Source organism: Hyla sarda, chromosome 8, assembly GCF_029499605.1.
Source record: "Hyla sarda isolate aHylSar1 chromosome 8, aHylSar1.hap1, whole genome shotgun sequence".
Classification (NCBI taxonomy): domain Eukaryota; kingdom Metazoa; phylum Chordata; class Amphibia; order Anura; family Hylidae; genus Hyla; species Hyla sarda.
The window spans coordinates 45,207,903-45,222,796 of record NC_079196.1 but is presented as its reverse complement, the minus strand read 5'-3'; the positions used below and the strand labels follow the sequence as shown (position 1 = coordinate 45,222,796).

The following is a 14,894-nucleotide window of genomic DNA, read 5'->3' as shown; positions in this document are numbered from 1 at the left end:
TTTGTTATGATTCAATTGGCATCTGCCTTATAGTTTTTTTTTTTTTGCCTTCCTCTGGATCAACACAGTAGGGTTTTAAGTTTAACTTGATGGATTGAAGGGGCTTATTCTTCCTTGGTTACTATGTCATTGTCATGTCACATATATTTCACCAACATGTCTATGAGATCTTCATACTCACAGCGCGGAAGAAGTGCAGGTATATGCGAAACGGCCATTGCCTGTACCTATGGAGCCTGTCTGCTCCGTATGCCCCCTTCCCTATGGATCAATAAACATTGAGATATGAAGCCCTGAGAGTGAGAGACACTAGATTTTACAACTTGGTTGCTTTGTAATTGTGATTTTTATGCTAATGCAGCTAAGCATTGTCCATAGATAGATTTATTGTACAGCCAGTCTGAAGCAAGAGAGGGGGAGTCAACTGATAACTGTACATAAGTTCTATGTAGAAGACATAACACTTAATTGTTCACTACTGGAATTGTTGCATAGTATGTAGTAGTATAAGACAAATCTATTGAAGGAAATCGGATCTTGACAAAGAAGATGGTCTTCTCCAAGAGTGGTCTTTTGTAGAGGTTTCACTTTTCAGAACAAGGCCATTCGACCATCAAATTATTGCTGTTGATCTACCTTTAGGAACATCAGGGAATCATCTGTTATCGCTTTATGAAGCTGTGGACAATCATACATTTCCCTGAATGAATAGATTCTATTTATTTATTTAAAAGGTCAACCATGTAAAAAAAGGGAATAGACCAAGTCAGCCAGACCAGTACTGGTCATTGTTTGGGACTCTGGTTCATACAGATGGGGCCCAGGTCAGAAGTCCCCCTACCACTCTATAATGTCCATGATCCCTAATAGGGAATACAAAAGGGTCTTGTCTATATGAAAAGTTTTCAAGATGACCAATAGCATAGTCTGCTGCTCAGTAATATACCAGTTTTATCATTTTAGACAGGAAGATTATAAAGGAAACATCACCAGATTTCCTCACTGACCAACTTAGATGAAAAACAAGGAAAAAGAAAGTATCAGATGAAATGGCTTTAGATGAACTACAGCATATTCATCAATTATTCCTACCTTTTTAAACCTTGAGGTTTAGTTAACTGCTGATAAATATACTCATACATCCTTATAATCCACTAGTGTAAGTTACATTAGGGCAATGAGGCATATATAGCAGACAAATTAATGTTAACCATTCAACAAATGAGCCTTCACATCCGCGGCTTTCTTCTATGCTATATTTGATTTTCCTTTGTCATAACTGATACAAGTCCGTTCCGACGATTCCATTCTTTACGGCATGGTAGACCATCTCTTCAATCTTCATGTAAAATACCAACGTATTTAATATACAGAATGTAGCGGTGCATTTTATTGCCGGCTAGATGGTGAAATGTGGTTTCCTAAATTAATTTGACCCAGAGGACGTGCTTTGTTCCATATCATTCTGGTCACTGAAAATGTAGATCTCAATTTGTTCAAATCTGAAAAATAATTTCAATGTTCTTTAGGTTTTTTTTTTTTTTCAGGGATAACATGTAGAAAAACCTTGAGAAGTTATTCCATACTTGTAATTAGAAAGTTAAACAAAAGGCATATACGTACTGTAATAAACTTTCTTTGGAGTGGCAGAGATAACGGAGGGGCGCTCTTCTCGATCTTCTCTTCCGTCTTCTTTATGTGGTAAACAAGTTCAGAAACGCCAACGAATCCTTCATGAATAGGCAGAACAGGAATCCAGATATGTGAATGCTCCCTGTACATAATACACAAAACATCTTAATGGATCTTCATTATCACAAGGATGCTTCAGATTTTTTAAATTGTTGCATTACTTTTATGCTGAGGCAATGATGCTCACCATCAGAAGAAAAAGAGCTGGCATTTTTTTCAGACAATTGGAAAACCATTAAGACAACTTTGTCCATATGCAGTGATTTAATAAGGATGTCTCTGAGCTTCAGCATATAGTCACTAACAAGCAGCAACTCTTGTTCTCTTGGACAAGTCCGGTGTGTTCTCATATTCAGGTTTTTAATTGAAATTATTGAATGCAAAACCAGGAATGGACTTCATGTTAACCTATCAGGTTCCCTAGCCCTATAAACCCTCCCCAATATAGCGTCTAAATGCTGAGTCAATTAGCTTCCTCTGATGCCGCACTAGGGCAAATGCCTTAATTACTGCTCCCCACGGCTGGATTAGTATACCTAGAGGGGGAGCCACAGCACATGTAATCATGCCGCCCTCACCCTCCTCCCTGTACACAGTCTGTCAATCAAGAATGAGTTGCTGGAAGAAGGAGGAGGCAGTGTGACTACATGCACTGCTGCTCCACCTCCAGGACTACTTACCCGACGGTGTGTGTGAGTGTGGGGGAATCAATGATTAAAGTTGTTTTTTCCCTAGTGTGGCATCAGAGGAAGCTTATGCCCTACATTTACAAGGTACTGGGGAGGGCTAATAGGGCTATGGGACCTAACAGGTTCCCTTTAAAAGTGAAAAAAAATTGAGATTTCTATGATTTCTATATCTTTTCTTTAACTTTATCATCTGTTCTTGGAATTGTATTTAATAATTGAAATTAAAAACCTTTATGTGTGATCACAATTACAGCTCTATGTGGAGCTTCATCACAAGGCCTGGCTTGAAGTATCACTAGTCACCACTGCATGCTATCCGCTTGCTAGTATTACAACCACTGGTCCACCACTGCCTGCTTTATGCTAGATACTACTACTCCCACCAGTCCTTCAGCCTTACTACTGCTACTACTAGCCAAGCCTACACACACACAATCCATTATCCCATTTTTGGCTTTTTATGCAAAAGCTATTTCTTCTTCACCGTTTCTGGGCATCAATTCTGTTGCAACTCCCATTAGGAGAGAATTTTTAGTCAACCCCTGACCCCAATAAAAGGGATAATCTTTTGGCTTTTCATACAAAACCTATTTCTCCTTCACCATTTTGGGACACCATTTCTGGTGCAACTCCCAAAAGGCAGAATTTTTGAAATGCGTGAAAAAGCTTTGCCAACCACAAAACCTGTTGTATCTCCGAAAATTGAGACATTTCAGTATTTTTTAAAACTTTTTCATAGTTTAAAATCAAAAGTTTTCACTTTCTACAATTTCTTCACTATTTTAAGACAAAAGGGATCATTTTTGGAATGCTTGGAAAAAGCCATTGTATCTTCTTATACTTTTTGTATCTACTGTAACACTGGTAGGCATCTGCCAACAAAAAGAAGCTTAAAAGCTAGTGCGCCATGTTTTTAAGCAAGCTGTTAGTTACCATGGATTACAGCTTGTTGCTATGAAGGCCTCATTCAGAGTCAGCCTACAACTGCATAATTGCTCATTAAATGGTTTCTCCACCATAAGGTAATTTTAGTACGTACCCGCCAGACAGTAATGGACATGCTTAGGAAGGATCTGCGCTTGTCTTGGGGATAAATGGCTATGTTGTGAGATTACCATAACACTGTGGCTAGCTTTTAGTGACTGGTATTTCCTTTTTGAGTTTTCTTCTTTGCCTACAAATCCCATAATTCCATTTTCCTCCCTCCCAAACATTAGCCACCCCACCCATTGAAACATAAATGAGCTGCATCTATTCAAAAGACCTCTCCCCCACCAAGTGATCGCTTCCCCCATTGAAGCAGACAGCCTCCTGTTATCAGCTGATTAGTGAGTCAGGTCTCGGCCGCATTGCAACCTGGGAAAAATCTGAGACAACAGTAATTTTGTATGCTGTTAAAACTAAATATTGGGGTGAAAATCACAGAAGAATTGTGAGAAAACCCTCACACACAGGTACAGACACTATATTATGAACTGCACTAACTTTACAGCCCGTGTAGCATAGTCAAATAAAAAAAATCCTAGAATACCCCTTTAAATTATGGAAAAAATGCTGCTAAGACCAAAATTTCTCTTTACTGATTTGTTGAATGGTTACAGCTTTAGAGTGGACCTTTCATCTGTTTTTTTTTTGTTTGTTTTTTTTGTTAATAGCATTGTATAATGATGTAGTGGTCTGTGTTTGGAGTTTAAGATCATTTGGAGTCTATGAGTAACCAACTATGTGCATTATGTGAATAGAGGAGGCTTGCTTTGGCACTGTACAGGGCTTGTGCATATAGCAAAACTTTTTAAATGGACCCTATGGCTTAGTAAGAGAAAATACTAAGCTAAATGGGTATTCTTAAAGGAGTACTGCAGCATTAGACAATTTATCCCCCATCCACAGGATAGGAGAAAAGTGTCTGATCGCGGGGGTCTGAACGCTGGGACTTCCTGCAATCTCTTGTACAGGGCCCCGGCTCTGTCATGGCTCTCTCCATGCAGGAGGCATGTTGACACTGGAACCAAAATGCCCCCACTATGTATTTCTATGGGAGATGCAGTGTTTGTGCATCCCTGCCTCTCCCATAGAGCTGAATGGAGGGGATGTGCCTGTCGACCTCTTAGTGTGGTTTATGACAAGCATTAGCCGCGCAAAGCCGCAGCAGTTCTGGGTCCCTGTACAGGAGATTGTGGGGGGTCCCAGTGGTCGGACACCTGCAATCAGACACTTATCCCCTATCCTGCGGATAGGGGATACTTCCATTTTTCCCATGACTTAACACAAATGGATGTCTATACACACGTCCATTTCTGATCACGGCACCGCGAGCGTGTGGGTGGTGATCGGCGATCGCATATAGCGGGACATTCACCGCAGCTGTCAAGAGCGGAGCTGAGCTCCGATCCTGACATTTAACCCCTTCAGTGCTGTGGTCAATCTGACCGCAGCACTAATCGCTGGTGACAGAGTAAGGGAGCCCAACTTCGGTGTTGCAACATGATACTGTTTTTTTTTGTTTTTTTACAATATTTTCCATTTCCAGAGTTTTTCACAAAAAATGCTTCATGTGTCAACAAAAATGCACCACTTTGGTAAAGTACAATATGTCACGAAAAAACTATCTCAGAATCACGCCGCTCAGAAAAAGCGTTCTAAAGTTATTACCATTTAAAGAGACACATGTAAAAAGAAAAGAGTCTGGTCATTAAGGTAAACAATTAGTCCATGCTTAAGGGGTTAAGTTAAAAATACCTAGTTTAAAAATACCTACCCCAGTCCAGTCAGATAAGATGGCAGCTAGAACCCCCCGTGATCTCTACAATGGTTTTCTGGGCCTTTCTTGTAAATGGTACAGCAAGTCATGCATGCACTCCATTGCTCCATTAATTGTCTAAGGAGCTGCCCAAGAGAGAGAGCTGAGTACAATGCTCACCTCTCTTTGGCAGCTCCCAGAGAAAGTAAAAGGAGTGGCAGCGCACTCATTCGACTTGCCAGTCCATTTGTAACAAAGACTCAGGGCCTGTTTGGGATATCACAGGAGTTCAAGCTTAGTGTGGGGAATATACCTGAAAAGATTTAGCCTTTGCGGGTATTACAGTACTACAGGGCTTGAGATACAAATGATGATGACTCCAGCTGGAAGCCCGCTAAGACTTAGGTGTTTGCAGAAGAGTACTTGCTCAGCTATTTGCTCATCTGTCTAGACAATTTACCTCTTTGGAGCAGGAATAAGTAATGTATTTGAGACAGTCATGAGTAAAACATCCTCATGAATACCGTACATTGCCATGATCATCGCAACCAACCCAGATCTGACTCAGGTGAAATTTAGAAATAGTAACTGGAGTTCAGACACTGAAGGGCTTTAGCTGGAAACTGGAATACTGAACTAGGCCTAATTCTCCTTCTCCTCATGTGACCTTGCAGGGTGCAGACAGGCATGTCTGCACACTACTCTGACTAGTGCCAGACTAACTGGTACCATCCCTTTGGGAAGAGATTTGGGCTTGGAAGCTTCCTACATCAGACCAGCAGTTTTTACATAGAAACCTATCTGAGAAAAGTCATGTGACCAGAGTTCCATGCATCCTTACGTATACCATTCTCATAGTGAAAAGTGGAAAAGTATAAGCCTTGCTCTTCCTAATACTACAATGTATGCAGAGGAGTGTAATACAGAAAATAACAGGTTATACAAGTTACACTCATAATACTGAGATAAATTCAGACATTTAGAGAGAGAACTCCTCAGCCACACAACAATTGTACACCTGAGTAGCTGGAAGACAGTATTGGGAAATTGTAATACCACGCTATAGTATCTAGCACTATATGTATCTTCAATCTTCACCCTTATCTTTACCTATTAAAACAGGTCCCCAACCACAATTCATTCCAGATTCATAATCTTGACCTCCGCTAATATCATCTCTGCCCCTCATACAATCACCATCATGCAATTTTACTTCCATTTCTTCCATTTCAGTTCCTTTTCCTTGCAGCCGTTCCTATGACTTATTGCATTCCATTTCTTCTCTGGACATTGTTCAATAAATATGCTGTTTTTCCCAGGATCATTACACCCTAATACCACATTTCCCAACATTTCTACCCTCATCTGGATTCTCTTTTTCTATTTCTGATTACAGTCCCCATTGAGTTTCTTTAATGATCTTCCAGACACAGCAATTTCCTTCTTTCATTTCCTTCCTCATATTCTCCAAAGCAAAGCAAAAAAGAAAGATATTTGGTCACTTGGAAAGACGTACGATATAACATAGATTACATACACGCAAGCACACAAAAACAATATGTATTATTAATGTTAGAAGAACATTACTGAAGGCTACGTACAGCTCAGGCCACCAAATCGCTAATATAAACTTTGTCGCAGGGACCTCCAACGATGAACTATTGTATGTTTTTTTCTTTTAACTAAGTATGTGCGAATATATTAGATATTTCCTGTAATGCACCTGCTGTATTTTTCCTGCTGTGTGGCAAGAGTGCCAGAATAAACACATAGAAGATCACCCTCAGGTGAATTTGGATTTTTTTCTATTTCTGTTGCATAATGTCCCCCTTCTGTAAATTATAAAAATATAAGAAGTCACAGAGGACCACATATAGGCACAAGCTGCAAGTCAAGTGCATTTATACAATAATGAAATACTTTAATACTGTAATACTCTAACCTGTATCCTACTTCTAGGTAAAAAAGACTGTGTGCCATTCAATAACAGACAGTGAGAATGATTTATTACTTGGATGTTATCTAGCTAGAGGATGAGGTGGTAGCATCTACATGGACCTCAAAATGACCTGGTGATGATGGGGATGTAGGCATTCCAGTGCTGAGCAAAAGGGGTGGATAAAAGCGTGCCTTTTGGATGCAATTGGCCAAGTTTGAATGGTCCAAGAGTGGAATCAAGTTTATTGGTCTACGAGTTTGAAAATGCATGCAACCTGTCCACTAGAACGTAGTGGTGAACTTTAGAGCAATGTAGGCTTATTCATGATGGAATTCCAGTGGTCTGATGGGCTTGAACAACTGTCCCTTGCAGAAGAGACTGTGGACTGTGAGAGCTGTCACCTTTGTCATCACCTAACGAGGCCTGGAGAGTCACAAGCAGATGTTGAGCCGATCTGGGGAAATTGATGTCATACTTGGGTAGTGGGCTGGGATAATCCAGCCACAGAAGTGAGCAGCTTGCAAAACTCTGTGTAGGGTGTCTCTGAAGTAACATGATGAGTGGTGAGTTTTTGGGAGTAGGCTTGGGCTGGAGACAGCTAATGTAGATCACTAGGTGCAAGACTTAAACTAGGTGGAGTTCACCATACTGTTACTGATCAAATCCAATTTGACAAGACCGATATTACGAATAATACCAGTATAAAAGGGGAAACCAATGCCTCAACACCACTACCACATATTAGTAACACATATGGACTAATACCAACACACTGTTACCACCTTTACAGTACATATAAGTGATTACAGTGCAGTTATATCCAGTGACTCACAGGGGACATCTTTTCTGAATTAATTACAGGTGATGTATTCTATGATTGGAATAATTAACATTTCTTTTTCTTCCCCATCTGGAACAGGCCAGGAGGGAGACATCTTCTGACCATGACTTGTCTCCACAGAATGTGCAAAACATTCCTTGCCTGTATACAAACTCCCCATATGTATTTACCCACCCAGTAACTGTGCCATCTTTGTACGACCACAAATAAATTAGGCCTCTCATTGCCCTCATATAGTATAAGGCCTATCATTTTAGGCCCTCTCTGTGCCCCCATATAGGAGTTAAGTCACCTCTATGCCCTCATATAATATATGGCCCTCTTTATGCCTCCAAAAAGTAGTAAGGCCTGCCTTGTTCCCCAATATAGTAGTTAGGTCCCTAAGCGCCCCAATTTGGTATTAAGCCCCCTCTGTGCCTCCATATAGTGTATGGACTTTGTATGTTCCCCGATGTAGTATAAGGCTCCTTCTGTGTGCAAATTAAATAGTTAGGACCCCTATATGGCCCCATATAGTTTAAGGCCCCTTAGTGCCCCCCAACTAAGAATGAGGACTCTTCTGTTTCTCCATATGATATTAGACCTCTGTACCCTCATATAGTATTAGGAAACCATTGTGCCCCACATAGTAGTCGATAAAATTCTCCTCCAAATGAAAGCAAGGTAAAATCAAGCGCTGAGACCAAGATAAAATTCAGGGTGTTTAATTACCCACAATGCAACGCGTTTTGCGGGAGTTCCGCTTCTTCAGGCATGTAGGAGGGCAGTACAGACAAAGGTTATATAGGGAAAATTCTTAACCCATTCAGGGAAAGGAATTAACCCCTTACATACTAAAAATAATTTTTTATGTTTAAAAATACAGAATGTACAGAATAAATACAGACTCAATAATAGAAACACATACATACATGTAATTAATATAAAATTAAAACATATTAAATAGAAAAAATATGAATAAAAGTAAAAATAAATAAATTATATAAAAATAAACCTCCATGGGTTGATACATTTTATTTCCATTGATCATTTTTGTGTGATTTTGTTGTCAGCACATTCAACTATGTAAAGATGAAAGTATTTCATATGATGAGTTCATTCATTCAGATCTAGGATGTGTTATCTAAAAATGAAAGTATTTCATATGATTAGTTCATTCATTCAGATCTAGGATATGTTATCTTAGTGCTTCCTTGATTTTTTTGAGCAGTGTAGTATGAAGGCACGTAAAAAATAAAATAAAAAAAAGACTTCAGCTTTTCTTCTCACTGAACTTCCTGTACAAGCAGAGTTGTGTTGTCTTTTCGGCTGTGTGTGCTTGTTAAAGACACATACACAGCTGTGTTTACTGAGGGATCCAGGACATAAGTCTTGGATTCCCAGCCCCACAAGCCAGCTTGTAACCGTCAAATATATTAAGCCTCAAAACTGTGAAGCGGGAAAGTGAATCTTGTGTTTTAACCCATGTTGGACTGTCACAGTTTCTTTAAAAATGAATAACTCAAATACAATCTCATACCGGATTCATACACACTGCATCTTTAAATAACCTTCAGGTTCTGCTATTAGAATTTGATGTTTGCACAAATACTAAAGACATGTAAATGGAAAATAATCTATTGCATTATTGGATGTAGTGTGGTGAACCTTGTAGTATTTATTTCATATTTTTTGTTTTATGATGTTTGTAAGATTGAACACCATGTCTATTTATTTGGAAGGGGAATTTATTGTTGTTATTTTATTATTATACCGATGGTATAAATTATAAGTGGCTGGTAATACAAGCACCTGTTCCAAACCCTAAAAGGTCCTGGTACTAATGAGCCAAAAAAAAAAAAGAATAGAGGAAACATTATTAATATGTGCCACTCTTCTTAATTATAACTTATCAGGGAAATTTTATTATTGGCAGCTCTGTGGGGATCCAAGCATATATGGAGCCAATACAAAAGAAAGTGTTATTGAAATCAGATAAACCACTGTAACAAATTGCTTATTAATTGAATTATACATGTAGTTAATCTGCTTAAAATAGGTGTCAATAGCATGTTGCCATTTACATGTCTGCAGATAATGTTTTGTATAAACATCAATTTTGGGAAAAAACTATAGATGTCTAGATGTGTGCAAACAATTCATAAAACCAGAGTTTGGGCTAAATAAGCTGAAAGTTCGGTTCCGCTAGAACTTGAACATTGGGTGATTTGGTTCAGTAGAACCTGATAAAATAATATCAGCAACATGGCAGAAAGGATCACATGACCTCAGGGAATCCTATAATGTTTAATGTCAGATCCACTATAAGGGTAGGGTCACACGGATCTGCCGAGGATCTGCCAAGGAATGAATGTGTCGAGGATGTGCCTCCAGCAGTGTCTGCTCGTAGCGGCCCTTCGTTGCTACGAGCAAACAGGCCCTCATTTACTAAGCCAACCCAGACAGTTTTTCAAATCACTAAATATTTTTGTCCAAAACCCGAAGAAAAAGCGAAGAAGAGTGAATTCTGAAAACCTGACTGCTGTTTGCTAGCAGAAGGACCCAGTAGAGAAGCAGCAGTGGTGATGTCAGGAATCTCCGCCCATGCTCCAAGTTGGCTCCAGAACAGAACATGGCGGAAGATTGAAGGAGAACCAGAGCACAGAACGGGACCAGGTAAGTTTGGTTGTCATCGTTGTCACCTGCACTACCTGTCTGTGCCAACAGGTTAGTGCAGGTGACATTGATGACAAATTTTCTTTATAGAGATACTCCAGGGAAGGATGTATCAGTGTATATAAAACTCAATGTGTGTGTGTATGTGTGTGTGTGTGTGTGTGTGTGTATGTTCCAGTATCACATGCAAACTGCTAAAGATATTAACAAGAAACTTGGCAAACATGTTACTTATATGTCAACAACAAACATAGGATAGGTAATTTAACCCTTACTCACCCCCATTTGTCAGGGTAGGGTTTTTTGTTTAAAGTCCCATACAAGTCTATTGGAAATATATGTTACTGCATAACTTCCAAATTGCTGGAGATATTTCGATAATACTTGGTCACATGTTATTTATATGTCCACTAGGATAGTTAATTTAACCCTTAACTGCCCCCATTTGTGAGGGTCAAGGTTTTTGTTTAAAGTCCCATTAAAATTTACCAGAAATGTATGTTCCGGCATAACTTCCGTACCAACAAGGTGCCAACTTGCTGTATCCCTGCTGACCAGGTCAGCACAGCAAGCAGTAGAAAATAAACAATGAGCGGGAGCCAGAAGTCTCAGATCTGTACATTTGTTATGGGGGTGGTGCTGGGTTATTACAGAGTAGCTTCTGTTCTCCTCAATGATTGCTGCTTTATAATAACCGGTTCTCTGCGTGTTTGCGTGGGTTTCCTCCAGGTACTCCAGTTTCCTCCCACACCTCAAAACATAATGATAGGTTGAGATAGTGAGCCCGAATTGGGACGGGGACCAATTTGAGTGTACAGCACTGTGGAATCTGTGTGCTCTATAGAAATAAAGAGTTATTATTATTATTATTATTAGAGCCAAAGCTTCTTGCTCCCATAGCTTGTTTACTTGTGACACAGCTCCATGTTGTGTTGATCAGCTGAACTGCGGGTATGAGTGTTGGAACCCAAGTGATCAACTACTGATGGCCGATCCTGTGCATATGACATCAATAGTTTTTGGCTGGTAAGGCCTTTAATTGATCAACAGCAAAAAAAAAAATTCCCTTTGTATTCGAAAGAGAAGTTCTGCAGCAAAAATGTGTATCAAAAGGTAATGAACGACTTCAACCCTTGCCAAAAAAGATTTTAATCCCTCACCAACTAGGCATATCTGGTCTTTAAGCTTAAAACTAAACTTTATGCTACCTTTATCCTATGGGTCTGTACAAGTACAAATACCATATATATATATATATATATATATATATATATATATATATATATATATAAACTGAATTGACTAGAAGGGAACCTCTAAAACATAGCTTTTAATATGCACATCTAAAAATGTACAAAAGTAGTATCAAAAAGTAGAAAAATAGACAATAGAAATTGTAATAATAATATTAACAGGCCGCCATCAGTATCCTGCCATATATGTATACCTAAGCAAAGCTCATCATCTCTCCAGTCGTAAGGCTAAGTTACTGTTACGCAACCACTAACACCTCACAAAGAGAGACAGCCCGCTATGCAGATAACACAGACAAATCATTATTCACAATACAATAACCATTATTAAACAATGCTGTAAGAAACTATATTGCATATTGAACCGCTGATTATCTGGCTATTGAGGATAGTGACCTAAATAAGATTCCAGTACTCTGTATCAAGGGATAAATGAATCAGGATGTCTAGTCCACCAATGTATGCGAACTATAGATGACAAGTCCGCTGTTCACACTAAGTCCCTCTTACCCTCATCAGCCATATAGAGGGGGTAGAGGTAGGAACTATAATAGAGGGAGACCAAGAGGGCCACGTAGGGGAACTAGGGTTTTTTTAGATCATCCCCCAAGCATGATCAATTATACATTGAGGAGCACGAGACCGACATAGAAGATTCAGGTACTACTGAGGCAGATAGTGATCAATTACAAGTCATTAATTTTACAGATAAACAACTTACTACTGCAGAAATGAATGTACTGGCAAGGGGTTTGTCCTTTGTCCCTACTGTTAAATTTAACCCATTCACATGGACAAAGGACATTAACCTGTTTGCCAGGAAATTGAAGTGGAGGAAGTACTTTATGTTACGAGACCAGAGGGAGGGGCTTAATCTGGGGATTGACAGAGAGGATATGTCCCTTTTTAGAGACCTTCAAGACTTGAACCAGGATGGAGATAGAGTTGAGGGCCAGGGACCCTTTACATCACTACATAAAAAAAGTAAAAGGACCCCCCCCTCTGGGAGACTACTCTAATATTGACATCTTTGTGGAGACAGTTACACAGGCATTTAGAACATTGAGTTCCAAGACAGTTGGACAACAAAATCTGAGTTATGAGGAGAGAGAGGCATTGGTGGCCCTTGAAAAAGATTCCTCCCTGGTCATCAAACCCTCTGATAAAGGAGGTAATATTGTTTAGATGACATGGGAGGAATATAAGGCTATGTGTGAAAATATCCTCAACAATAAGCAGTGCTATGCACAGTTATCTAATAATCCCACTAGGCAATTCAATGAAGAACTGCAGACCATACTAGACTGTGCCCTCTCTGCTAAATTAATTGATAGAACAGAGTATGATTATCTAAGACCGCAGTCTCCAAGAATAGCCTGCTTTTATGCTACCCCCAAGATACACAAGGGGTATCCCCCACTGCGTGGTAGACCTATCGTTTCGGGCATAGACAATCTGACCCAGGGGCCGAGTCAATACGTTGACTCGGTCCTCAGGCCATTTGTCTATGCCCTACCTTCCTACGTACGTGACACGACAGATGTTCTGAAACAGATTGAAGATTTAAGATTGGAGGAGGGAGCATTCTTGGCATCGTTGGATGTAGAGGCGCTCTACTCCTCCATCCCCCACGATAAGGGGTTGGGGGCAGTTGAACATTTCCTACGTAGCAGAGGAATACAATACGTTGAACATAACCATTTGGTACTTCAACTTTTGCAGTTTGTCCTAACTAAGAATTATTTTGTTTTTGAGGGGCGGTCCTTCCACCAGCAACGAGGTACAGCGATGGGAAGCCCTTGTGCCCCCAGTTACGCAAACCTGTACCTCGGCTGGTGGGAGGACCAATTTTTATTTTGTGAGGACATGTCATATTGGACAGGCCATATTCTATTATGGCTTTGCTATATAGATGACGTCTTCATGATTTGGAACTCGAGTGAAGATGAATTCCATAGGTTTGTCAAACAGATTAATCAAAATGACTTGGGGCTTGTATTCACTAGTACAATTCACAAATTTCAATTGGAGTTCTTGGATCTGAAAATTCAGGTAATGCTGGATGGCTCTGTTCATACTACAGTGCATAGGAAAGAGACAGCCACTAATACCCTGCTTCGGTGGGACAGCTGTCATCCTCTCCCACTGAAGCAGGGTATACCAACAGGGCAATACCTTCGAATGCGTAGGAATTGTTCTACGATTGAGGAATTTCAGAAGAAGGCAGATGAGCTACGTATTAGGTTACGAGCAAGAGGATATCCAAATAAAGTCCTCAAGAGAGCCTATAAACGAGCCCTTAGTTCTCAAAGGACACATTTATTAACCCCTAAAGATAGGCAAACAGAAGACTTACTTAGTAGGGTTATTGGGACTTTTGATGAAAAGGCTATAGAGGTTAGAAACCTTCTTAGCACCTACTGGACCATTCTGACTACAGATAAGCTGTTAAAAGATCTGATTCCCAATACACCTCTAATCACTTATAGAAGAGGACGGAACTTAAAAGACAGACTGACTAACAGTAATTTTGAATCTAATCCATCTAAGGGTGGGTGGCTTATGTCAAATAAACCACATGGAACTTTTCCATGTGGAAAATGTAACATCTGTCCCCATATCACCAAGAGTAAAACATTCATGAGCATCACTACACAACAAACTCACATGAATAGGCATTTTGCTAACTGTGAGACGAGGGGAGTGATATATCTTCTGACCTGTGGGTGTCCTTTGAATTATGTGGGGAAAACGTTTAGGCCCCTGAAAAAACGCCTTCAGGAACATCTAGGGGATATAAGGCACTCAAGAGATAACCCAGTGGCCAAACACTTTGCCGAATGTTATTCCAGTAATGGTGATAGCCTGAGAGCACAAGTCATTGATGTCATATCACCCCCCAGGAGAGGGGGGTGTTGGGATAAGTGTCACGATGCCGGCTGGCAGGTAGTGGATCCTCTGTGCCAGAGAGGGATTGGCGTGGACCGTGCTAGAGGATCGGTTCTAAGTCACTACTGGTTTTCACCAGAGCCCGCCGCAAAGCGGGATGGTCTTGCTGCGGCGGTAGTGACCAGGTCGTATCCCC

At 40.1% G+C, this 14,894-nt stretch overlaps 1 long non-coding RNA gene across 1 annotated transcript in view; it reads right to left on the bottom strand.

Annotated features, from left to right (window-relative positions):
• Nucleotides 1-370: 370 nt before the first annotated feature.
• The window catches only part of LOC130284551 (uncharacterized), a 35,427-nt gene continuing 20,903 nt past the window's right edge, over nucleotides 371-14,894 (bottom strand). The window contains exons 2-3 of the long non-coding RNA XR_008847072.1: nucleotides 1,624-1,774; nucleotides 371-1,502 (exon numbers count right to left, since the gene is read on the bottom strand). This is a non-coding gene — a long non-coding RNA (uncharacterized LOC130284551). The remainder of the gene's footprint in view (nucleotides 1,503-1,623; nucleotides 1,775-14,894) is intronic.